General features: G+C 50.0%; 1 protein-coding gene across 1 annotated transcript in view; it reads left to right on the top strand.

Annotated features, from left to right (window-relative positions):
- Nucleotides 1-26,295, top strand: part of LOC125706836 (guanine nucleotide-binding protein G(o) subunit alpha) — a 72,163-nt gene that overhangs the window by 24,218 nt on the left and 21,650 nt on the right. The gene's annotated exons all lie outside the window — the stretch shown is intronic.

The raw sequence follows: 26,295 nt of genomic DNA, 5'->3' as shown, positions 1-26,295 counted from the left end.
ACACACACACAGACATACACACAGACACACACACAGACACACACACAGACATACACACAGACATACACACAGACACACACACAGACACACACACAGACTCATACGCACATACACACAGACACACACACAGACTCATACGCACATACACACAGACACACACACAGACATACGCACAGACACACACACAGACATACACACTCATACGCACAGACACACACACAGACACACACACCGACATACACACAGACATACGCACATACACACAGACACACACACAGACACACACACAGACACACACACAGACATACACACAGACACACACACAGACACACACACAGACATACACACAGACACACACACAGACACACACACAGACACACACACGCACAGATGCAGTCCTGCACAGATTCTTTTTCTTGAATTCTGCTCCATGTCAAGTGGAGAAAATCAAAACAACCAGACAGGCTCTGAACAGTGTCAGAATCGCCACTTCTTCTGCACTTTCTCTTAGCATTGTCATACGCCCAGCATGAATGTCCCCCCAACAATGCGGGACTGGGTGAATGGTTTTTAAAGCCTGCAGAATCACTCTACACAGTCTTGCATGCGTGGGGGCCTGCATATCAGCTGCACGGGGATTCGTCTGCGCTAAATACCTTTGATCATCGCCTGTTACCCTTTATAAATATGCGAATGCGTTTAATTTACATATAATTATGATCGTGGCCTTCGACTGGACAGTCAGAATAGAAAATAGGTGGATGAATCGTTGTATTATTGGGGCCATATTCACTGTAAGGAATACAGGATATAGGCAGGTATAATGCCAGGAAGTTCAGAAATTCATTAAATGCATAAAACACAAAATGCGAAATTGCTTTGATTTAATAGTTGTGATTTCAGCACTGTCGCTGTGGGAATTAATTAAAGGGACACTTTAATAATGCTGGTTTTTTTTCCCCGCAATGTTATTACTGCTATTTCTATTTACTTACATAACAGCCGTTGTTTGGAGGTCAGAGCATGAAGAGCCGCAGAAAGTGGAACGTTGAGCACATTAAATTGAGTGTCTCTATGAAACATTAGCTCCAATCTGAATTGAGCGGGATGGGCTAGGGCTGCTGGGTTGGGATTAGGGCTTGTACAGCTGTAGCCACGTCGCTGCCGCAAAACGACTTGAACAAATCCGTACATAGATTCTCCTTTCCGCTGGCTAGCTGCGTGGCCGCTATGTGTTCAAGGTAACCTGCAACTGGAGCGCTATTCACACTGTGCCCCGCGAAGACGACGGCACACGTGCGGAAAGCCGACCAGCTCTCAGGGAATGGCGAGTATCATCACACTCTCGCCTCGGTCAGATAGCGTGGCGATCGCAGACGGTGATTACTGCGGATGCCTCCCATGATGCACTGCACCAGAGCCTCCTGGCAGCTCTGGGTGCTGAGGAACCCGACCAACTTCCTGCCCCCCTTTGATGCTTAACTGCTGTCATGAGAAACAGCCCTCCACCCTTCGTCAGAAGTCTTTTGGATCCAGTCTGTTTCAACGGTATCGGATGTGCTATTGGCACCGATTTTAAGGTTGTCTATTCCTCCAGCTAAAACATTCACTGTCCAGTTATACCTACACACAGGGAGCAGCTGTGCATGAGGGACTGAAGACCTGAGGAGATGGGTGGGGGAGGAGAGTGCGTTATCCAATCAGGAGCGGAGAGAGCGAAAGAGAGGATTACCGAATGTGTCACACTGACCCTTTGTCCCATTTAGGAGTTAGGTGTGGCCAAGTTGGCAGAGATCAATGTCTGCTGACAGCTAATTGTCCTTCCCTTAGTCACACAGAAGACAGTGACAGAGGTCTGGAGAGGGGCAGCAGAACATGACAGACAAACGGGAGTCTGGGGATGGCTGATGGGAGGGTGAAGAGTGAGGGAAAACATGTTGTGTTGTTCATGACAGGTGAATAAGCTTCACCCTGACATGGGAATTTCGATCCTTTCTTTCGGGGGGCTGTCATATGCACAGACACGTGCAGGTACAGAGGGGCGTGACTCTCCCCCGTCTCCTGATGTGGTTGACAGGCTTGGCTAATGCATCTCGTTACTGGGGCATGAAGCCACCCCCCACTTTTCCAGTCCACCAGGGATTAGTAAACAATGATTCAGAGTATAGCTTTAAGACCTACTCGGTTTGCCATCCATACTGCTGTCATCAGACCCCTGAGCCGGGCCTGCCATCCATGCTGCCATCTTCAGACCCCTGAGCCCGGCCTGCCATCCATGCTGCCATCTTCACACCCCTGAGCCTGGTGTGCCATCCATACTGCCATCTTCAGACCCCTGAGCCCAGCCTGCCATCCATGCTGCCATCTTCACACCCCTGAGCCTGGTGTGCCATCCATACTGCCATCTTCAGACCCCTGAGCCCAGCCTGCCATCCATGCTGCCATCTTCAGACCCCTGAGCCCAGCCTGCCATCCATGCTGCCATCTTCAGACCCCTGAGCCCGGCCTGCCATCCATGCCGCCATCTTCAGACCCCTGAGCCCGGCCTGCCATCCATACCGCCATCTTCAGACCCCTGAGCCTGGCCTGCCATCCATACCGCCATCTTCAGACCCCTGAGCCTGGCCTGCCATCCAAACTGCCATCTTCAGACCCCTGAGCCTGGCGTGCCATCCATACTGCCATATTCAGACCCCTGAGCCTGGCCTGCCATCCATACTGGCATCTTTAGACCCCTGAGCCTGGCCTGCCATCCAAACTGCCATCTTCAGACCCCTGAGCCCAGCCTGCCACCCATACTGCTGTCATCAGACCCCTGAGCCCGGCCTGCCATCCATACTGCCATCTTCAGACCCCTGAGCCTGGCCTGCCATCCAAACTGCCATCTTCAGACCCCTGAGCCTGGCCTGCCATCCATACTGCCATCGTCAGACCCCCGAGCCCAGCCTGCCATCCATGCTGCCATCTTCACACCCCTGAGCCTGGTGTGCCATCCATACTGCCATCTTCAGAGCCCTGAGCCCAGCCTGCCATCCATGCTGCCATTTTCAGACCCCTGAGCCCGGCCTGCCATCCATGCTGCCATCTTCACACCCCTGAGCCTGGTGTGCCATCCATACTGCCATCTTCAGAGCCCTGAGCCTGGCCTGCCATCCATACTGCCATCTTCAGACCCCTGAGCCCAGCCTGCCATCCATGCTGCCATCTTCAGACCCCTGAGCCCGGCCTGCCATCCATACTGCCATCTTCAGAGCCCTGAGCCCAGCCTGCCATCCATACTGCCATCTTCAGACCCCTGAGCCCGGCCTGCCATCCATACTGCTGTCTTCAAACAGCACAGCAGTGCAGTTTTGCTGCCCTCCCCCTCCGCTAACTGTCTCTTTCTACTCTCAAGCCGTTCCCATTTTGTCTTCCTCCCTCTCGCTGCCTTGCCTTCTCATCCCTCAGCGGGGCCCTGTCGACACTGCCTTTGATATATCTCTGGTGCTCTGGCCTGTTGCCATGGCCACCCAGAGTCTTGCCTCCCTTCTGATACATTCCGCAGGTCTGCCCTCAGTCAGCAATGTCACTTATGTGAGGAGGGCTTACAGACCTGGACAATGCTCTAGCATCCGGAGGGAAACCGAGATTCAAACACGCACACTTGTGGTTTTTTGTTTCCTCTTGTATTCGGTGTCATTCACTCTTTCACCTTGACTGTTTTTATGTGCCCTTGTGCATGTCCCTTGTCTTCAGTAGACTCGCGTTCCATTATATTTTTGATTTGAAATTCACCCATTTGTGTCACTTGTGAGTAAATATTAGCGCCCCGGTGTGTATTCCCGATCGTCTTCTGCCACCTCCCATTCTCTCAACTCCACCAGTTCAGGCCGTAGTGCCGGCATTCCTGTCCCGCTCCTTCCTTTATCAAACCCCGAGAGAATTCCTCCTGAGCTGAACATAGCGAGCCCGATTGGACAAAGGCCGGCCCGCGAATGGCTTCCGTAGCACCCCTTGGCCTCATGAGCGAACACTCACGTAGCACCGCAGAGCTCAGATCCGGCAATGGCTGACAGAGACTGAGCACTATGCATATGCTAATTCACGTAGGAAGGACAAAACGAAAGCCTGCGTGGGAATTAGCAAGGAGAAAGGGTCTTTTTGGCCGGGAAGAGGGAGAGAGAGGCAAAACCCCATTCAGAAACTGAGCCGGCGGCCTGATGGAACGCAGCAATGCAAGCACACATCACACACAAAGAGATAATGAAGCACGTTAGTACGTACATACAGGCTGAGAAAGAATGGGAGGCCCCTGCCTTGTGTTACTGCAGTAACAGCTGCAGGGAGGCCCCAGCCTGGTGTTACCGCAGTAACAGCTGCAGGGAGCCCCCGGCCTCGTGTTACCGCAGTAACAGCTGCAGGGAGCCCCCGGCCTCGTGTTACCGTAGTAACAGCTACAGGGAGGCCCCAGACTGGTGTTACCGCAGTAACAGCTGCAAGGAGGCCCCAGACTGGTGTTACCGCAGTAACAGCTGCAGGGAGCCCCCGGCCTTGTGTTACCGTAGTAACAGATGCAGGGAGTCCCTGGCCTGGTGTTACCGCAGTAACAGCTGCAGGGAGGCCCCGGCCTGGTGTTACCGCAGTAACAGCTGCAGGGAGGCCCCGGCCTGGTGTTACCGCAGTAACAGCTGCAGGGAGCCCCCGGCCTCGTGTTACCGTAGTAACAGCTGCAGGGAGGCCCCGGCCTGGTGTTACCGCAGTAACAGCTGCAGGGAGGCCCCGGCCTGGTGTTACCGCAGTAACAGCTGCAGGGAGGCCCCAGACTGGTGTTACCGCAGTAACAGCTGCAGGGAGGCCCCGCCCTCGTGTTACCGCAGTAACAGCTGCAGGGAGGCCCCGGCCTGGTGTTACCGCAGTAACAGCTGCAGGGAGGCCCCAGACTGGTGTTACCGCAGTAACAGCTGCAGGGAGGCCCCGCCCTCGTGTTACCGCAGTAACAGCTGCAGGGAGGCCCCGGCCTGGTGTTACCGCAGTAACAGCTGCAGGGAGGCCCCAGACTGGTGTTACCGCAGTAACAGCTGCAGGGAGGCCCCGGCCTGGTGTTACCGCAGTAAAATCGAGAGGGAAGAGCCCCCTCCTCCCATGCCATTCCAACCTTGCCTCCTTAGGTGTGAACAGTGGTGTCACTGTGCCAGGAAGCGATTGGCACCCAGTCAGGCACCAGCTCTGTTCCTATTGACATTGTGGACCCCTCCCCCCCTGCCCCAGGTATAAAGGGCACCGTCCTCCACAGGCAGAGGGACATACCGTGGGGTGAGGGGAGAGGGGATGACTCAGGGAGAGGCTGATTCCTCATGATGACAGTGGCACAGTAAACAAGCGGAATGCTACAAAGGACTACACAGCTGCAGACGAGCACACGTGATCAGGCCTTCCTTCTTTGGTTATTTAGCAGATGCTTTTATTAAAAGCCACAGGCATTTTTAAGCGCGATCAGGGTGAGACAGTCCCTGGAGCAACTTGGGGCTGAGGACCTTGCTCAAGGTTCCAACAGTGAAATCACTCCGCATGCTTTGGGATTTGAACCGGTGACCTTCTGATGACAGGGACAGCACCGCCCCCCAATATATAGGTTTGGTTCCGGGTTCGCCGCCAGCCTGCTGTCATCGCTAACCAGTTGCGCTGCTAGTGTAGGTGGTATATATCACGCTGTCTCGGACGCCCATCGACACTGAGGCCGCTGTGTGCTATTGGCCCAGGACCAGGGGGCGCACCGCGACCCCACAGACATGAGAGGCTATTGATGCGAGGCTGGTGTGCTTTGAAGGAGTCTCCCAGGTTGGCAGGTATGGATTTCAGCTTAGCTTTCTGAAGGTCATTTTCGTTTCAGGCATTTGGGTCCTATTGACCTGAGAGAACAAATATTTTCTGACTGTTTGAAAGTAGTTCTGCGTGCTGCTGCTTATTGATGCGTGGCATTTGCATGTGCACGTATGTATATTCAAAAATATATTTTTCCATTGTCAGATCCACGAAGTGAAGTTTTATTTCAAACGGTTGCCCTGTCTGTCTGCCAGATGTCTCGGTGCATAGTTCAGTCAGTAGTAATACAATGAATCAGTTTCTTTTATGGAAAATGCACATTCCAGCTTTACTTGTTTGTAATACATGACTTGGAATGTGCCCCACACATTGAAGTGGTGTCAAAAGAATGTTAGAAACACATACTGACCTTTTAATGGTTTATTAATATACCTCCGTGGCAGTGATAGCATCGTGTGAACCATGTAAAAGACCATGCTCATTTAAATTTTAAGTGACAATAAATATGGAAATGACGTCGTTTAAACGGATTTGTATCAAAGGTTATTTTTGACTACAGCCTGAATAATGCTGGTTTTTGTGCAAATGCACGGGAGGTTATGCTGTGGTAACCCTCTCAGGGCCTGACCTTTTAATTATTTCTGTGAAAAACGCTTTAATTCAGTCTTCTGGTTCATCCCAGTTGGGCATCCTGCTTTCTGCTCCTCAGGGCCTGTCCTTTGTGTATATGGCGTTTGAACATCCTTGCACAAAAATGTTTTATTTTTGTCGTGTTGATCGCAGGAGGTGAACGTCGGGGTAAAATGTCATTTGTCGTGTGGCCCGTGGGGTCATGTGATGCTAAGCAGAGGCGGTGCCACAGCAGAGAGGGGCGGGGTTTGCTGCGTCGTTCACCGTTACTCTGGAAATGTACTTTGCCTTGTGTTGGACTGAATATGCAGTTTTCGGTTACACTTCAGCCCCTCTTGTGAGAGAGGAAGATGATGCTGCCTAATCATCGGTTTTTAAATTAATGCCAAAGAGACAGAATATTGCACTAAGGCATTTAATGGGCTATTTACCTGTCAGGTTTGACTTGAAAATCTGCTCGTTCCCATCGTCATATTTGGATGGATTTTCACCGCGTTAATTAAAATATTGACTAACCAGCAGACCCCTCTGTTAGTGCAGAGGCTAGTAAACATGTGGACCTTTTTTAGGGTCTGCCGCTGTAACTTACCTCGGTGACGCCATCCTGGCCCAGCAGAGAATATCCATACGTGACTCGCGTCATTATCCTTGCGTTCAACCCTTCCTGATGAGGCCAGAGGTGGTCGCTAAGGCAATAAACTGCAGAAATCACGCTAAATAATAAAAGATTTATGCAGGAATATTTCTGGTGTTTTCATTATGCTACATGCCAGGGGTGTTTGAGGGGTAATGACGCAGTGTGCACAGTACTGTCGCGGGAGCCGTCCGGAGGCTTTGGAATCGCTTCTTCATGAAAACAGAGCCCTCCCTTAGGTCTGATTGTGCGTCACCCCCCTGACTGAGCTGACTGCCTGTCCTTGTATCTCCAGTGCGAATCTCAGAAGCATTGTCCGTGGGCTCTGCAGAGTAGGGCTCGTGATCAGCTGCTCCACTGCCCAGTGGTAATGCCGCCACTCTGCTAATGCTAACACGGTACTAATGCTAGTGCTCTGCTAACGCTAACACGGTACTAATGCTAGTGCTCTGCTAACACTAACACGGTACTAATGCTAGTGCTCTGCTAACGCTAACACGGTACTAATGCTAGTGCTCTGCTAACGCTAACACGGTACTAATGCTAGTGCTCTGCTAACGCTAACACGGTACTAATGCTAGTGCTCTGCTAACGCTAACACGGTACTAATGCTAGTGCTCTGCTAACGCTAACACGGTAATGCTAGTGCTCTGCTAACGCTAACACGGTACTAATGCTAGTGCTCTGCTAACGCTAACACGGTACTAATGCTAGTGCTCTGCTAACGCTAACACAGTACTAATGCTAGTGCTCTGCTAACGCTAACACGGTAATGCTAGTGCTCTGCTAACGCTAACACGGTACTAATGCTAGTGCTCTGCTAACGCTAACACGGTACTAATGCTAGTGCTCTGCTAACGCTAACACGGTACTAATGCTAGTGCTCTGCTAATGCTAACACGGTACTAATGCTAGTGCTCTGCTAATGCCGCAGTCATTTTCTTCGTGGCCTTGAGTTAGCAGGGTGTGAAAATCACTGCTTTTTTGAAGAGCCCCATTTTTTTTTTTTTTTGCGCTTTACTTAATCACTTTACACAACGCATGGCGCAAGCGCCTTTGCGTAACGCTTTAGTTACCCAAACTCAAATGTGATGCATTTGCTCTCTCAGTATGCACTATTGCCAACCGAAGCATATACTTATGATGTCGCTGAAGCTCGCTTGACACCTATGGGCTGTTATTCTTGCACATCACTCCGGTTATCCTTAGGAGTGTGATGTACAAGGGAGCTGCCCTCGGATTCCCTCAGCTGGCTGACCAAGCCATGGCTCTGTAGCTGAGCTTGCAGGCGTTGTGTCGGATGAAGAGACACGGGAAATCACACGTCCAAATTTAGTACTTATCGGCCGGGAGGAATCCGTGGGAAGCAGGCTTCCAGTTTACACCTTTGCTTAAGAGGCAGAGGACTCGGTTACGGAGCATAAGCAGAGCCAAAGAGCAGCGTGAGGTCGATAGACGAATGCCTGTTGGACTCTGCTTCCTTAATGTGGGCGTGCTCCCCCGAGCAGACCAGTGACCGGCCACTTTGCCTCTGAGTGGGGCTGTGGATAGTCACCTTGAGTGCTGATTCAGCAGATAGAGACTGGAGCTGTGTGACACCAGAGCTCACCGGCATTCGCTGAGAGCAGGGGGGAGGGGAGTCGGAAGTAAACGGACAGGAGGAGGAGACAAGGGGCGGATAGAGGAATGAGAGAAAGACAGACGGAGAGAGGCTGGGGTAAGCGGCTTCACCCGACTGTTTTGCGGAAGAAGAATGTGACATTCAGCAGGAGATGTTACCTAGAAACCCCCAGGGGCAGCATTGGTCAGGTCCAGTTCCTCCTAGACATGTGACTGCGTGCGCCTGTGGTATACATGGAGCGCGGGGGCGGGGCGGCTGTAACGCACTGTACGCCATGTTCACCATGTCCAGGAAGATGCTGCTGCGTTGCTCAACATCCCAGACATCAACTGCTGCAGTTTAGTTTCCCATAATCCACTGCTCTCCTCAGTGCACCGCGTCTCACTGCCAAGATGAGCCTGTTTTCACACGTTCTATTTTTGGACAGAGGTGTTTTTCGTTCGCAGTTCTGAAGCGTGTATTATATCCAACTCACGTATTTTGGAAGAGGAGGAGATTAGTTGTATTTGAATTGGGCGTGACCTGCTTTTCAGGAATTTTCTTTATATTATGATAAGAGATACAGTAAAGGTTGCCAAATATTGTAATTTTGCAATATTATGTCATACCAAATGTATTGGTGGACAGATGTGGAAATTTTGGCCAGCACAATGACCAGTATATTTGTGTATAATATAGCCGATACTGTCACTAACGAAGCTCTGCGCTCTACAGATCTGTAGCATTGAAACCAATTTCAGTGATGTTACTTATTAAGGTCCCATGATCTTATCGTGCAGGCGGTGAGACGTCCGAGAAGCAGGTGCTGACTTGGAAGATTGTAGCTGGATCCCAAGTGGTGAATGAGGCAGCGAAATAACGTTGTCCCCTGCGGCAGAAAATGGCTGGTCGTCTCCATTATTTTAATAGTTATGTCTTTAGTTCTGCTGTCGCTAACTTTGAATATTGACTGAAGTTTAAATATCAACCGGCAATATTGACCAAGATTAGCACATCGGATTGATGCCAAAAACTTTTTTTTTTTTATGAGCATTTGCCAATACAGATCTGCTGATATATTGTGCATTTGTAAGCTAATATGTGCTTTTACACACCTAGTGTAGTCTAGTAGAAGTCTGATGAAGCCTATCCAGGTAGTGCACAGTCCCAAGCTATAGCAAGACCACGGTAGGTGCAGATACAGCCACTGCTCTGAAAGACATACCAGCGTATTGGTTGGATTTTCATCCTGTCTTTGGTTCGGCTGCCCGGCAGTCGTAATGGGCCCCTTTGCGGATTTCCGGTTAGTAGAGCTTGATTCCAGGCCGAATCAAGAGGCTTGTGTTTCAGTGCCTGTTGCCAGGGATGTACACTAAAGTCACTGGGGTTTGAGAGCCAGAGGAGCTTGGGGTAGGCTGGTCAGTCCTGTAGGTGACATTGGCGGCCGCCTAGGACACCAGCTTCTGAGGGGGCTCTCACTTGCCAGCCAATTTCACTTTGCATTGGACAAGGGGCTCTGGCAGTGATACTTGGGTGGGGGGGGTAATGTGTCTGTAAAGAAGGGGGTTAGGAGAGCAAAGAGTTTTAAACGGTCACACTGCTGATTTGACCCCAGAGTGCGGCGTAGCAATTTGAGCTGTAGCTGAAGTATGTCCTGGCCTTTGGGGTGCCACAAGTGGCTGGGTGGAAGCTGGGTGGGCCCCCCCAAGCCGGGGAGTAGGGGTGGGTGACATTGCCCTGGAATTATTACCATGGTGTTTTTCACTTTTAAAGTTGTTAAAAAACATAAACTTTGACGAATATGTTATCACCAATAAACTGCGGCCGTTCATCCAACATTTTATAAAATTCTGCATTTGAAAACTTTTCAGCTTTACGATTTCAGGACAGAGCAGCCAGTGTGACGGGGACGTTACGACTTTTTGGTTGAGGGTGTTAGATTCACCGCTGTTATTGGCACATTAGTGCAAACACAAGGGCTGCATACGCCAGCGAATGTCATGATTGGAGGTTAAAGAAGTTTGACGTTCAATGGGACGGGAAACGGGCGGTACTGTTTACCACGCACCTTGCATGAATACAGCTGCGTATAGAAATGCTGATTTAGCAAATATGTTTTACTTCTTAATTTGCTGCTATATATAGAACCAGGTTATTTTGTTTAATGCGTATAATTATACAAAATCTGTTCATTTTGAATTTGTGAATTTGCTATTGCAACACTGCGTTGGAGTACATCTAATAAAAAATTACACAACGCAGATAAACCGGTTACATGTACTATTTAAGGACTTAGTATTTAGATTACAAATGAAGCCTCGAAGAAAATAAAATGCTTTATTTTTTCTGAATAGGCTGTTATATAATTGAAATGTTCTCGCGGTGTTACGCTATAGTGGAAATCCGTTTTGTGGCAGACAGTCACGCAGGTAATGACTACGACACCGGTGTACCGCCCACCCCTACTGGGGAGACATTGTCAACACAACGTATTGAAGGGGATCTTCTGCTGGGGAATTCTTGGAGCAAATTAATGTTGGGGAGCATGTGGGTCAGACAGACTAAACATTTATAGACTGCAGGCAAGGCCTGTGGTGTGGGAACGTGTCTGTTAGGCCTGACAGCTGCTCTGTAGGAGGGGCTACTCTCACAGACCCCATGACAGCTTGCAGGATCCAACCACAAGCACTTATTCTGGGGAGGGTCACGTGGAGCCTGGAGCCCATCCCAGGGCGCAGAGGGTACACTTGTACACAGTAGAGATTCCGTTTCAGATAATCTTGTTTTTGGAGAGTGGGAGGAAACTGGAGTACCTGGAGGAAATGCATGCAGATACGGAAAAAACATGTGAACACCCTCCACAGACTCTGGGGTGGGATTTGAACCCATAGCCACAGCTTTACTCACCGCCACACCAGGTTTCTGCCTGCCTGTGTAGGGGCTGTAGGTGCTGTAGCAAGCCCTCTCCATACTTTCTGCATTCATTTATTCTGCTTTATGCCTGCATGTTCCTCTGTGTAAACGTGACCCTGCCCCTACCAGACACTCCGGCCTCTTGTGGGCGTGGCCTCTGAGCACCTCTCTCTGCACTGTCCTGACTGATTTCTGGGGTAAATGGCTGCTGAGCTTGCTGCAGTGTTTCACCAGTGCGGATCTGTCTCTGATGAGTGGAACGCTGATTAATGGCTGGAGAGCTTGCGCATACTGGCCGACGTTCCGCGACAGTGGGCTGTCAGTGGCCAGTGACACGCTCGCGTCGGGTCATTTTTACGTTTGATTGCTCATTTGTTTTTGTTTGCGGCTTCGCTTCCCCCCCTGGGACGTGGTGCCGAGGTTCCGCCACCTCGGATCGGATCGGGTTTCATTAGTACGGCCGTGTTAGCACACTGACGCCTCTCATCTGGAGTTTCCTCAGGCCACAGCGGAGTCCACTCAAACCCAGGAAGGGTGGAACCAACTAGAAACCGTGCTGTGGTGAGGGTTAGACTTGTGCTAGAACATCTACTGGCAGTGCCACCAAACTATAGCCAACTACATGCCCCCGTGGGTCCCCCGAGTTGAATCTTTTACGTTATGCCTTGGTTCTGTGTTCTGGTTCTAGAAGCAGTGGTTCTAGGTTCTACCCTCTGCCTGTGTGCCTTAGAGACACCTACACTCATTGTTTTCACCACATGTTCTTTCACATTAAGCTCCTAATTCCTCTACATACACATGAGCACACTGTGGAGAATTCCTACAGAGAGGAACAAAGTATTCTATGTGTGTACCTTCATCCAGGCCCACGGAACGGTTCTGGGTCCAAGTCCATGCAGGATGCCGCATTGCTACATCTGTGAGTCAGCTCTTGTGGGAATGAATGTCAGGATCCTGCCGGGTCTGTAGACAGGCCTTGTGTTGTGTTTTTCTCTATGAGTGTGTGTACCTGTCTGCGCCCGTCTCATGGTCCAATAGGGATTATAGATTTTCCAATGAATAAAAACAATGATTTCTGGCTTCTTGGCCTTCGATCGAGAGGAGCTTGATAGGGGGGAGACGGAATGGAAGAGGAGCATTTCCTCGCCCTGTGATTACACGCTGCAGGTGCTGTGTGAGGGGAAATCATGCTCCTCGTTGCCGCTGCTCTGCTCGCCGTGTTCCGCACGTTCCACACTGAGGTCTTGCGCATGAGGTGTTGAGGCAGCCGCCCATAACCACACATGCACCCAAACAAACGTCACGCTCAACTTAAACAGAGACGTACGACACATAGATTATAGTCTGCAGTTTGCAGAATGACAGCTGCAACATCTTCGGCGGTCTCCACCCAGATTTCACTCATCTGCCCACTTTCTGCCTAGACAGCCCTATAAAATATTTATGGTTGGGGGGCAGGGGGAGGAGGGGCGGACATGGAGCAGAACCTTCTGGGAGCTGTGACCTAGATTCACCCTAGCAGTGGCATTTTAGATTTCATTTTTAATGATTTTGATGATGATGCTGATGATGTTCTACCAGCAATCGGTGATTCATTGGAGGCACGCAACACAGGAAGTAGGCATTTCATCTTGAACTCTGGGCTGGCAGTTTGGGGCCATGGAGCCACACGCCCCCCGACACCCCCCGCTCCGTCCTCGATATACGATTAAACCCTCAGCTTGCCAAATTATTCCGGACAGGGAGCAGGTTCCAATTACACGGCTGGAGGGGTGGCAGGGTGATCATATCGGTGTTGGGCTTTTGAGCAAGACCCTTAACCCCAGTTGTTAAAGGGACACTGGAAATATGGCTGGCCGTGAACTTTGACCCCATATGTTGCTGACACACTGGTAGATGTGTGTGTCTCACAGGAGAAAATGATGGGATATGTAAAGACGAACGACTGGTGTTGGGGTCACACTCCCTATGGGATGTACTCTTCCAAGGCTAATGTCTAACCTGACACTGACAGCAAGGCTCAACATTACACACACACACACACACACACACACAGCTTTCATTCTGACTCAGATTGATGGACAGACACCTGCCCTTCACAAAGACACACAGATCTCTTACATAACCACCGGTTTTAGCTTCCGGAACCAAGGAGGGAAAACAAGCTGACCTCAAGGTGTTATCGATTGCGTTTCTCTTTATTAGCAGCTGAAGGTGACTGTAGCAGTCTCTGATTGCCACGGGTCACAAATTCGAAAAGGCTTCGTTCAGGAAGGGCTTCTGCATGTGGCTCGCAGGTGAAACATCCTCATGTGCAAGAGGAAGCCTCCCCTTGATTGCACTTTCAATTTTGACCCATTGCTTCTCCATTTTGTGGCAGGAGTTTCAGTGATAAAGCGTCATTATAGCACAAAAAGCCACCGTTCTGGGCCACCCTCTGCATCCCGTAATACAGCATTTCTTACTGGCAGGCTGGTGCCTTTACCAGCTACACAATGTTGGCAGTGTGCTTGTCAATCAGGTTTATGAAAGTATATTTCCCAGGGCTAATTCTCACAGAGTTTTTGCCAATACTGGGAAACGTGGGGAGGTTATTCCTAGACTCCTGGTGATCGGCCAGCAGTCACCAGAGAGACAGCTTGTTGTCCCGTTTGTCATATTTTTGTCGAGCTCAGCTCTGCTCATGCCACCTAAGCAGGTAGTTTCTAGAACTTTCATGGGGAGTCTGTGGAACCACTTCACCAGCTAACTGGGGTATGAGTTAAGAAAAAGTACATCCGTTTTTAATGTACCAATGAAGGGTAAAATGACTACATGTTTGTCTTTATCAATCACTATATCTGGTGCACAATTGTTTTATGTTGTAAAACCCGTCGCTGGTCATTGATATGTATAACCTCCAAGGGCTCGAACAATGAACCGTTGTTTAAAAAATACCAGCAATCCCACGACAGCACCAACAAAACTTCATAAGTATCCAGCTCCCCATCTCCTGTCCACTTGTCCTGGACCGGATTCTGAGCGGTTTGGAGGAATTTTGGCCCTGCCACTTCCTTCAACCTCAGAAACGGCCTGTCCTCTAAGTAGCATGTCTCCCAGCATGCCTCAGGGCAGAGCTTAAAGTACTTGAGGAATAATACTTTGCTGCAAAGCGACACAGAGTTTGTCTTTCCCGCAATTACCCTGTTCTTCGCTGCATAATTACAGTATCTGTAGAACCTGAGGAAACCTCTAGAATGTGCAGCTGCGCACAAGACCAAAGCTGCTATAAGGTTATTGGCTCCGAGGGCCAGGGAGGCGAAACAGGGCCGATCCAGCTTCGTGTCAGGAGAAGTGGGTGTGGTCTGTTTGTGGTCTGTTTGTGGTCGGTTTGTGGTCTGTTTGTGGTCTGGCACGAGGGCAGAGGTAGCCTCAGCGCCTGATGGTGCGTCTACTTGACGACAAAATGAAACAGTCTATGTTAATGTATTTCATGCATCTGCCAGAAGGGAGATGTAAGAGTGAGGGATGAGTGGATGATGTATGTAGATACAGCTGACCCTCGTGTTGAAGCTCCTTTCACCCCGTGTATGTATCTCTCAGTCGGCTGAATCCCTTGGGGATGAGTGTTAACGGGGCACATGTTGGGGTCATGTTTTTCCAGCAGTCTGTGAAGGATGTTTTTGTACAATGACTGGTATAAACAACGCCTCTGATTTCTAAAGCAGGAAATGTAAGATGTGGTGGTATTGGGGTAGCAGAGGTACTTATGGAGCAGTCGATGTAATATGTGATTGTAATATCAGACACAATAAGCTGTCATTTAACTTAATAACTGTGAAGCCCAAGGCTTATCTTTTCAGCTCTTAGTCTCTAACTTTGACCCCCGTTAAGCCGGATCCATCACACTGTTGTTCAGCGTCTCCCATAACCGCAGCACCAGTGTGGCCTCATCAGCAGTATCCTCCGCATCACTCTTGCCTAATCTGGCCTTCCGGCCTCCATGGATGGTCCTTGTGGTTTTACTCAGAGCTTCAGCTGAGCCTTCATGTCCGCCTTTCATCCTCCCCTCGGGGAACGAGTCGGAGATCCGGAAGTCCAGCTTGGCAGATGGTCAGAGGAGCATGGCTGAGCCCACGCTGAGTGAAGGTAGCCCGCGTTCTGTGCGATGACTTTTTATAGCTAATAACAGTGAGTCGCCAGAGGACCAGGAGCCTGACCAGTGACCAGCACAGGATAATTATAAGCATCCATAAGAATACCTATTAATATCTATAAATTCGCTCCATGAAAACGGTGACCAGCTTGGCGATTTGGCCGAGTGAGACTGCTTGCTGCATGGTTTACAGGGAGAGAGTTGACATAGGGTATGCCACAAGTTTTATAGCGAGCAAGCTGAAGTAGGATACACCGAGTAATATAGTAATCAGGTTGGCATAGAGTACACTATAATATAGAAGACAGGTTGATGTATATAAAGTTATATAGAAAGCAAGTTGATATAGGATACACTCTAAGTAGTATGGTAAGTAATATAGTGGGCTAAAGTACAATACACTATAGTATAGTATAAGAACATAAATTTACAAACGAGAGGAGGCGATTCGGCCTAGTGACATTCGGTATAGTATAGAATAGTATGGTGTAGTAGACACGTTAGTATAGGATACCCTTTAAGCAGTATCGTAGGTAGGTTGCTGTAAGGTATTCTTTAAGTAATATAACAGCAAAGTAGACTTGGACAGTTCCTCAGCAGTGGTTGCTGTGACTATGCGTAACCCTCACATTATATCCCAGCATGCCCTGCAGCGTTAACATCATTCTGTCACTTGCTGCCGTGTGAGAAGTGCCAAAGCCCTAGCGCCAGATGAGCTGTGTGTAGGCCGGTGTCGGGGTGTGTGTACGTGTTGCCTTGCGTTTTGTTTCAGATCCTTCTCTGCTTCAGCACAAGTGTGTCACCGAGGTCTCTGCCGATCACATAGCAGTTAATCCCTGCCCTAATTAATGGTCCTTCTACTGCAGGTAGCGGCCAGAATAGCTCAGTTCATTCCAGATTCTCTTTTTTCCCCTTTAGTTTACATTTTAAAATGCCATTTTCTGAGCCAGATGCTTTTAAGGGCCCCTTCAGGTCATTCCGTCTGATTCAGATCAGCCCCTTTTAAGACACTAAAAGATGGATCTTTCACCATGGAGTGCATGGGTTTGCAGACTTGTGCTTTAGGGAGTCATGGAAAATATTGTTTGGGGCAGGAAAAATCTGGGATTGAAGCTTTTAGTCTGTTCATACATATCTAAGAGAAACCCACTGAACCGGTTTTATAAATGAGTACTTGAAGAGGCCACACCTTCATAGTCCTGTGTGAAATTCCCCCTAAGGGATCTTCTCCACTCCACCTCCACTTATTTCCCTGTTTATAATTTGATGGCAGCTTGAGGTCCCTCAAGTGGTTTCCAGACCAGCAGCACCAAGCCTAACCCTGTCACTGCCCTAAATTACTTTTCACAGTGCAGCGCATTTGGCTTGTCGATGTCCATCGAACAGAGCTCTGTCTGGATTACACTAAAATCTGTATTGGTTTTATCCATCATTCGGTCCTCCTAGCATCTAAATCCCAGTTACTGCTGGTTGGCTAACAGCACGGCGCAAGGGCCACGGGGGCTGGGTGGTAATGCCCCTTGTTTATTGGACATTTACATTTCGTTTTGAATTTCATTTTCATTCTTAACAGTCTCGCCAAGAGCGTAAATGTAATAGATTCAGTTACTGCCGACCTCTCTGACTGTTTGTTAAAAAAGGATTTGGGGGCTTTTTTTAGTTTCAAACCGCCTTTATGTAAGCTGGCCAATGTCGTCATAGCCTCCCCCCTCCCCCCAGCTGGATCACTCTGCCGCTGCTGCACCCCCTCCTCTCCAGTCCGCAATTAGCGATCAGGCCTGAATAATTCACAAGGCTGAGGAATACCCCCCGCGCATGTGCCCCTCGCCAGCGTGCAAGCTCCGTGCTGGCATTTACTGCCTAATCGATACCCCGTGTGGTCTGAAGCCACTAATTGAAGGTTAGAAGGAAGGTAGGTGATTCAGGCTGCCCCCCTGGGCTGCTGGGGAGGCACCATCCCCTCCTCCCCACCCTACCCGCAAGTGTGGCCCCTTTTAGTTATCTCAACTTATAAATATTTGATCTGCTCCATAGCGCCACCCGCTGGCCAACGTGGGTAAACAGGGCGTTACGGCACCATATGCGGTGAGGAATGGGCTGGCAATGCCCGTGTGCCGCCTGGCACGCTGAACTAAGGAGAGAGATACCACGGAGGAGAAAAATACATCCTGCCCTCCCCGTCACCATGGCAGCCGCAGAGGGTACTCAGCTCAGGAGCGATTGTGGCACAGAGAAAGCACAAAATGATGGAGAACGAGTGGCATAGTCCTGGCGATGACATCACGGACAGAGGCGCCCAAACACGCAGGGGCCTCTCCCCGCAAGCTTGCATCACGACCGCCGCCGTCAGCGCATCGCTGCGCGCCCGTCTGAGGTTCTTGCATCTGCGGTACTGCAGATCGGTATGACCCAAACAGAACCACGAAGACCCGAATCCCTCTGCGCACATGCACATATGGCATGATACTTTTACGACCCGCATGCTGCCTATTTTTGTCAAGACTTTTTCTGGTGTGACTCCCCCCCCCCACCCCCCCGTGTCCTTTAAATATTTATTTAGTGCAAATTCATGCATATCTGAATGCGGCGTGATTGCCGTGCAGCTAATTTATAATGACTCTGTCGGCGAATTAAAATGGCAGCCTTGTAACCTTGGGTTTAGAGGTGGGTTATTTATATGTATGCAAATAAGCTCAAGTGGAAACGCGTTGCTTTACCGTGTGTGAGCGCACGCCATGCTTAACAGCCGAAGACACCGCAAGGTCTGAACTGTTGCCTGGCCAATTAGTGGCCCATGGGAGGAACCAGTGCATTCTGGGAAAGGCGACACACACTGGCTGCCATATCAGTTTCCCCTCCTGGCCCCTGGTGACAGAACTCTTGTTTTTTGCACACTGTCAAGTTTGCAATCTAGTCCACATGAACATTAAAAATGCTCCACACCTCTGGAAGGAGTGAGGCCTTCTTGGGCCTGATTCCTGTTCCTTTAGCCAGGAGAGTGACTACTTTTGAGTATAATATACATAACACCTTGGGCAGGAGTATTAAATGTGCTTTTTAACATGGCTCTCCATCTGGTGCTACCTGCTGCTTCATGGCACTGTTCTCAGGATGGCCGAGCAGGTGCTATGTTCAGATTGCAGTTTCCCCTGGATGTGTGGGTTTGAATCCCACTTCTGGCATGCGTTCTGCAATTTTGTTGTACATGTAGCATCCGTGATCCAGTATAATGACAGCGAAGGCTTTCTGTTTTTATGACATGGTGCAGCACAAACATCATATGAGAGTCTGATTCGAGAAAGGAGTTGTTTTCATTTAGAATTATACTTTTGCATAAAAGGTCACATACAGACACACACCATTTTGAATTTGTATCTCCAGCATTTGTATGTGTGTTAGGGTAGGTATCCGGCTGTCTGTTTGGTTGAGGCTATGTACCTGTCTGTGTGCCTGTGTGGAGATCTATACCAGTCTGCCTGTCTGTGTGAGGCTGTGCTGCTGTTTGTCCGTGTAAAGGTGTGTACCTGTCTGTCTGTTTGAGGCTGTCTACCTGTCTGTGTGCCTGTGTGAGGGTGTCTTTCCTGTCTATCTCTCTGTGTGTCTATGAGGGAAGGGTAGCTGTCTGTCTGTGTGAGGGGGGTGTATACGTGTCTGTCTGTCTGTGAGAGGGTGTGTGCCAGTCTGTGTGCCTGTGTGAGGGTGTGTACCTCTCCTTCCTGTCTGTCTCTCTGTGTGTCTATCAGGGGTGTGCAGCTGTCTATCTGTAAGAGGGTACCTGTCTGTCTGTGAGAGGGTATATACCTATCTGTCTGTCTGTTTGTGAGAGGGTGTGCTTGTCTCTCTGTCTGACTGTGAGAGGGTGTGTACCAGTCTGTGTGCCTGTGTTAGACGGCTTGTACTTGTCTGTCTGTCTGTGTGATTGAGGGTGTGTATTTGTCTATATGAGGCTGTGTACATGTCTTTGTGAAGCTCTGTACCTGTCTCTGTGGTTGTCTGTTTGCTCTTGTCTGTCTCCCAGTCCGTCTGTGTGCATGTGAGGGTGTGCACCTGTCTGTCTCTCTGTTTGTCTGTATATCTGGAGTGCCCCCCAGGGGTACCCTACTGTAGCTCTCACCTTCAGGTGTCTGTAGCAGCCCGGCCCTTTTCCTAGGCACTTTGTATATAACCACACCTTGGCAGTGTCACGATGCACCACCTGTTCCCGCTGCGTTGGGGCGACACTTCGTCCTCCGAGGAGCCTGTGTGAAATCATGTCGCGTGCCTCAGCGAGTCCAGGCTCCTCTACAGGCGCTGCTCTTTGGTTTTCGTGGAACACCCCTATGAGCGAAATACCCCTCAAAGAGCCAGTTCTCTTGTCACAAACTTGTTTTTTGGTTTGGTTGCCATGAAATCGATTACCCAAGATGACCGATCGAGGCAGCACCTAACCGGGTCAGTTTGCGTATCTGCGTGTCTGCGTGCACGAATGCTTCACGTGTGGACCTGTGTGGACGATTCTTAGTACTGCCACAGTCTGGGTGTCTCTGACGGAAGTCCATCTATCTTCTAATTGCTTATCGTGGTCACTTATCCTGGGGGGTGGTTTGGCTGGTGCCTATATCAGGCAGCACAGGCCACAAGGCTGGGGTGCATCCAGGACTGGATGTCAGTCTGTCGCAGGGCACACACCGGACAGGATGTCAGTCCGTCTCAGGGCACGCACCGGACAGGATGTCAGTCCGTCGCAGGGCACGCACCGGACAGGATGTCAGTCCGTCGCAGGGCACGCACCGGACAGGATGTCAGTCCGTCGCAGGGCACGCACCGGACAGGATGTCAGTCCGTCGCAGGGCACGCACCGGACAGGATGTCAGACCGTCGCAGGGCACGCACCGGACAGGATGTCAGTCCGTCGCAGGGCACGCACCGGACAGGATGTCAGTCCATCGCAGGGCACGCACCGGACAGGATGTCAGTCCATCGCAGGGCACGCACATACACACAGTATGGGCTATTTTGAAACTCTGATTTACCAATTACCAAACTTATTCACATAACGTCTCACTAATTAACAAGAATGCTAAATAAAGGCACTGCCCTGCGCTTATTAATAGCTCCCCATATCGGATAAATAGCCCAGCAGTGGCTGGTGTATTTCAGCATGAGTCACGATGGCCCCCCTTTCAGCCGAAAATTTAATTGAGAGGCGAGTGGCTCGATTTGTGGGTTTCCGACGCGAGCCGAAGTCACCGGGGGGAGCGGGACTGGTGACGGCCTCACGCCAAGACACCAAAGACAAGCCTGTGGCGTTGCCTTTGAATTATTCACGTGATAAAATGCAACGTCTATCTGGAGATTAATAATGAAAGGTTAAAATGGGACTTCCTCCCCAGAGGACATGCAGTGGAGCAGAAAGGGTTATTATGCTTGTTCATGTGTATGTATATATGAATGGGACCCCCCCCCCGGTCCACTGGAGATGACATTAGGGCCGCTGGCCATATGCACTAAGATTCTTATTCATCTTCCTTAAGTGCCAACATATTGATTCGAGAGGATAGTGGAGATGGGGGTGGACTGATGTAGAGGGGGTTAGCGAGGGACAACAGCGGGTGACACAACACAGTCCTGGTCATGCCTGGAGTCATAATCCTACTCTTGGGTCTTTTCCTTTGTTCCACTGTGTTGTCTGTTTTTGAGTCACTCTATCCTCCTTTCTGTGTGTGTGTGTGTGTGTGTGTGTGTGCGTGTGCGTGTGCGTGTGTGTGCGCGCACGTGCGCATGTCTGTGTGAGTAGTTCACCACACCCGTCTGGCCGCCATCGCTAATTCCCGATGAGGCGTACGGCGGCCAGGCAGACAGATTGCCCGCAGCTCTAGGTTAATGTACTTTTCTATACCCAGGTGGCAGGAGACACGACATCCTTTTTCCGGTGGGTTCCGCGGGGCCACTGGATGCGTCGGGCCCCGCTGGGGCCCAGTGGGAACTTCGCGACTGAGAGGCGGGATGAATTGCAGGGATGGCCAGCTTGTGGGGGCAGGAGGGTCCCGGATGGAGGGAGGAGATGGAGGGAAGTGATGGGAAAAGTGGATGCGTGTAGGAAGGTGTACACTGAGCATGCTCAGTAAGTCATTGTGTAGCTGAGCTGTGTCAACCTTAGGCCCCACCCAGCCCAAACCCTAACCATAAGTAACCACACAAAATGCAGGATTTTTAGTGTTTTGATTGCAGTCACATATTTTTTAATTAAATTGAGTTTTCTCTTGTGGGGACTAGAAAAATGATCCCCACAATGTCAAAATAACAGGTTTTTTTTATATCACACTCTGGGGACATAATGTCCCCACGGTGTAATATATACTGTATATGTCCATAATACCGCAGGTGTGCATTTTCCTGCCCCGGAATGGAATAATATGCTAATCCAGGACTGTTTGCTAGAGAACCTTGTGTAGGAGCCGCTCCTATCTGCAAAAGCCAGGTTCAGCGGTGATGACGGCACCACTGTGCACTTGGTATTTATTCTCAGCTCTGCACTGCTGCAAAAGAGACTCGGCTGCGTACGGAAGCCGTCGCGTGACATCTGCGAGTTCGCACGCCGCCACTGCACACTTTGCGGCCTTCGACATCATCTGTGTGTGGTTTCGGTCCACATGATGACTGGGCCGGGCTAAAACTATCTTCCTCTTTTGTTTGTCTGCTGCGCTGGGGAGGGCGGTATGCCGGCTCGGCGGGAAGCGCTGTCTCCTCGCGCCTCCGGAGGTTGGCTCTTTGAATACCACCTCCGCTTGGCGTCTGTGGAGTTCCTCAGCTCTCCTCGTGTCGTGCAGGGCACCTCCAGCCACCCTGCTTCACTCCCACTGTTCACAAAGTTGTGAAGTTGGGCTAATTGGCATCTCCAAACCCACCCTTAGCATGTGTCCTACGATGGGCGCACCACTGCCTTATCCCCTGTGCTGCCTAGGATTTGCTCCTGACTCCCTGAAACCCTTGGTAGGATGCATGGATAGATAATCTGATGTCCGTGACGTGTGTGTCTTCTGGATCACTGCAGTGTCTAAGCTGATGGCGGGCATCATCCTATGGAAGACTACATAGCTTTAAGACTTATTGGTTCCTTCAGTGATGTTCCGTTGCAGCAAATCTAAGGAAGATCAAACTCTGAGCCTGTGGTACCATGCTTACCATGCTTAAACCGCCAGTGTGAGCTTCTATAAAATGCAGTGATCAGTTCCTAACTGAGATGACTTGGGATGATAAGCCATGGAAACGGTCCCCACTCTGCGTTTGACTCAGCTGTCCATCGAGGGCTCTGTGAGAACTTCAGCGATCAGGCTGGTGGTTTTGGGCAACCATGTGACAAACTCGCAGGGTGCTCAGATTTATCCTGGATTAGCCCGTTTCGAAGCAGACCCCAGCATTTACCTCAGTCAGACAGCGTGCCCTCATTATCTCCTTGTAGGTTCAATCACCTTGCATGCAAACCAACAAAAATTGTTGGTGTGTCTCAGGTTCATTCTAGCAGAAATCTGAGAGGTAACTTATGCAGTGTGCAGAAAAAAATCAATTTGAAAAAAATACAAAATGCTACAAATCAGACAGTAAGCAACATGAAGCTGCCCTTTGTAACGTACGTAATGTACATTAACTTGATGTGTTTATCCAAACCATCCTGCAGTAGAGCTCATGGTTATGTGCTCCTGGGATTCAAACCCACAATCGTTACATTGTTACCGCCGTGCTCTACTTGTTATGCTATAGGAACCGCATTACATGCATATTTTATTGAACTGACATTTCCATAGTGGCTCTGCAGCTTTTTATATCCATCCATCCATCCATCCTATGTCCACTTCTCCAGTACAGGACTGCAGGGGACCTTTTGCTCTTTGGAGGGTAGGTGTCACAGCACTTCAGCAGGTCCATCTTGAGACTGAAGCATTTACCTTTTGGGGTCTCAATCATGTCCTTAACAGCTTTATTAATGTTTGCTTTCAGGGGTCCCTGGTGATTTTGCTGCCTTCCTTGCCTGCCAGGGGCGCTCCCTCATTATACCCCCCCCCCCCACAATGGGCCTGAACCAGTGGGCATCTGTCCCACCTCATACACAGGACCCCAAGCTCTACACACCTTCTAGTTTGGTCCCCTTGGGGGCCCCCCTATCATCCCTGTTTTTGCTTCAGGGAACTGGGAGGGAGCAAAAACGTGGACTGTCCGGGGGTCCCGGAGGGCCGGGTTGAGAAACACTGGTCTAAACAACAGGGCATCCTTCTGTACCTCTACAGATCCGGGATCCCTACTTCTTCTCCTGGGGGGGCTGGTGGTTTTGAATTTGCAGACTTCCGTTCCATCCTTGCGCTCGATTCCGGGAGATAATTATTTCTGCAATTGACCCATTTCAGCCTTGCCTCCGCTGAGGTTCCCAGGACGGCTGATGTAGGCAATACCTCCCCGGCCCTCGAAAAGAGGGCGTCGGTGCACGTCCGAGCGTCTCCGGGCCCCCAGCGGACCACATGGGCCTCCTTCTGGGGCTTTTATTCAACATTATTTTTAACCTCTTTCCATGCAATAAATCCCCTCTCACCGTCTGAGGACAGACGCGGCGCCGATTTTGCGGCATGCGATGCGTCACAGTTGACTATCATTGAAATGACATTTAATCACCATCAGCGCTGCTACTAGCATATAGTCTGGATGTAATAATGGTTATTTGTTCCCTTACTCCATATATTGATTTTAAAAAGTCGGAATTATCGGGATTCCCCTGTAAGAATCCCCAAATCACGGTACACGTGGCTCAAATTTGCTGATGTTTTCTCATGTGAATGACGCCCAGATCTTACTCGAGGTGAAAGCAGACCGGATATTAAGCAGAGTCCAGGGGCCTCTGTCACAAAATGAGATTTGTTGGTTAGCTAGATAACTCGTTGGATTTAAGGTGTCCCGGTTTAAATGAACTTGATCTTTCTTGCATTTAGCCCAGACTACCTTAAATGCCACAAGTTATCTAGCCAATCAACAAATCTCACTTTATGATAGAGGCTTCAGGATGTAACAGGTGCCCAGAATAAAAAGAATGGAAGGAAAGGTTAGAACCCTGAACCTAAATGGCTTAATACTCCTTTGGTGCCTTGTGGATTGAATTCAATTACAGCTCCAAGCAATTGGGACTTTGCAGCTGAAATGGTTTGAATGATTATATGCAAATGTAGGTGAAATCTCAGAGAGCACACTGCAAGGTCAGGTGACCCCCCACACCGCCCATTGTGTCACTGCCTCCTGCGTGACGTTTGCCACATCTGGGCAGATGTCAGAATCATGCAGGTGCTGATTGGGTGCTGGCCTCTTTGTGTAGAATGGGTATGGGGATGTCAGCGAGATAGGGAAGGCAGTCTCATAAAATAATGCTTTTTTTTTTTTACTGTTTTTTTCCCCAACTGTTTTTTGCGACTCCCAATTAGGAGGATTTGTAGCTAGTGATGCAAGAGGACAGGAATCTGGAATGCAGTGAGAGGGAATACTGCATGCTGTCAATCCATGCCTGCTGTTTTCCATGGTTGCACAGCTGACTTGCAGGCAGTTTTCAAAGTCTCATTCGTCCCATCAGCACTTGCGGCCCCAATTAAAAAGGTCTAGAAGACTGCTTATTTTAGCCGGATCTGGGAAAAGGTGGCGCGCCGTGCCGACGGTTATATTTGATCTCGCTGTTATTCCCTTGATCTGAGTGTGAATCTCTGCCGCAGGAGCTGAACTTGCCTCTACCGGCAGTCAAACAGAAACACGGAGTAAGTGGGTCATTGGGTACTAGTACCCTTCTTCCCGGAGCTCGGAATCATGACAGGAAAGATAAAAAGACTCTTCAGGTTCAGAGTCACAGGATTCCGGCGAGACCGACCGCCTTGTGGTTTCGCTCTTCCATGGAATTTTCTGCTGAGGCTCGTGGCCGCAGGAGATGCCGTTTCCACCCTTACCTGAGCAATGGGGATGTCTGACTCACGCCACTCCGGCTCAGTCGCCGCGCTCACAGTCCCACTAATGCACCCGCCGTTTACATTCATCTCTCCCCCTGTCTGCAGATGGAAAACAGGACTCCCACCCCCCTCCCCCATAAGTGGGCGTGTGACATGCGCTTCTGCTGCGCGGGCGTGCATATGAACGTGCTAGGGGCTCTCTGTGAACTGTGGGCTGTTTCCGGGATACTGCCGTGTGTGTGTGTGTGTGTGTGTGTGTGTGGTGGGGCGGAGGGTGGGGGGGGAGTCGTGCATTTCCCTAAGCCATCAGGATATAACAGCAGGGGGGCACAATGGAGACGGCAGGGTTTCCCAGCAGGCCCTGCGCCAGTCCCACTCGATCCGCCGTCCAGTTGTCGAGCCTGGTTTGATGCACGGCCCCCATCAGTATTAGCACCTCATGCCCTGACCTCTAGCCTCGATCCCCGAGGAATCTGAGAGGCATGAACAAGCCCCTCTCACCAGTGATGGATGGGACTGAATGACCAATCAGCGAAGAGTGTTGAGGAAGACCTTAGCCATGGATGCGCTCTTCAGACAATGAAGGGCGTATGGCTCTATCCAGCAGGAAAAGGAAGGGGTTTAACCAGTC

Source organism: Brienomyrus brachyistius, chromosome 13 (assembly GCF_023856365.1).
Source record: "Brienomyrus brachyistius isolate T26 chromosome 13, BBRACH_0.4, whole genome shotgun sequence".
NCBI classification, from domain to species: domain Eukaryota; kingdom Metazoa; phylum Chordata; class Actinopteri; order Osteoglossiformes; family Mormyridae; genus Brienomyrus; species Brienomyrus brachyistius.
Note: the sequence above shows the minus strand (reverse complement) of the source record. Positions and strands in the feature narration are given on the sequence as shown.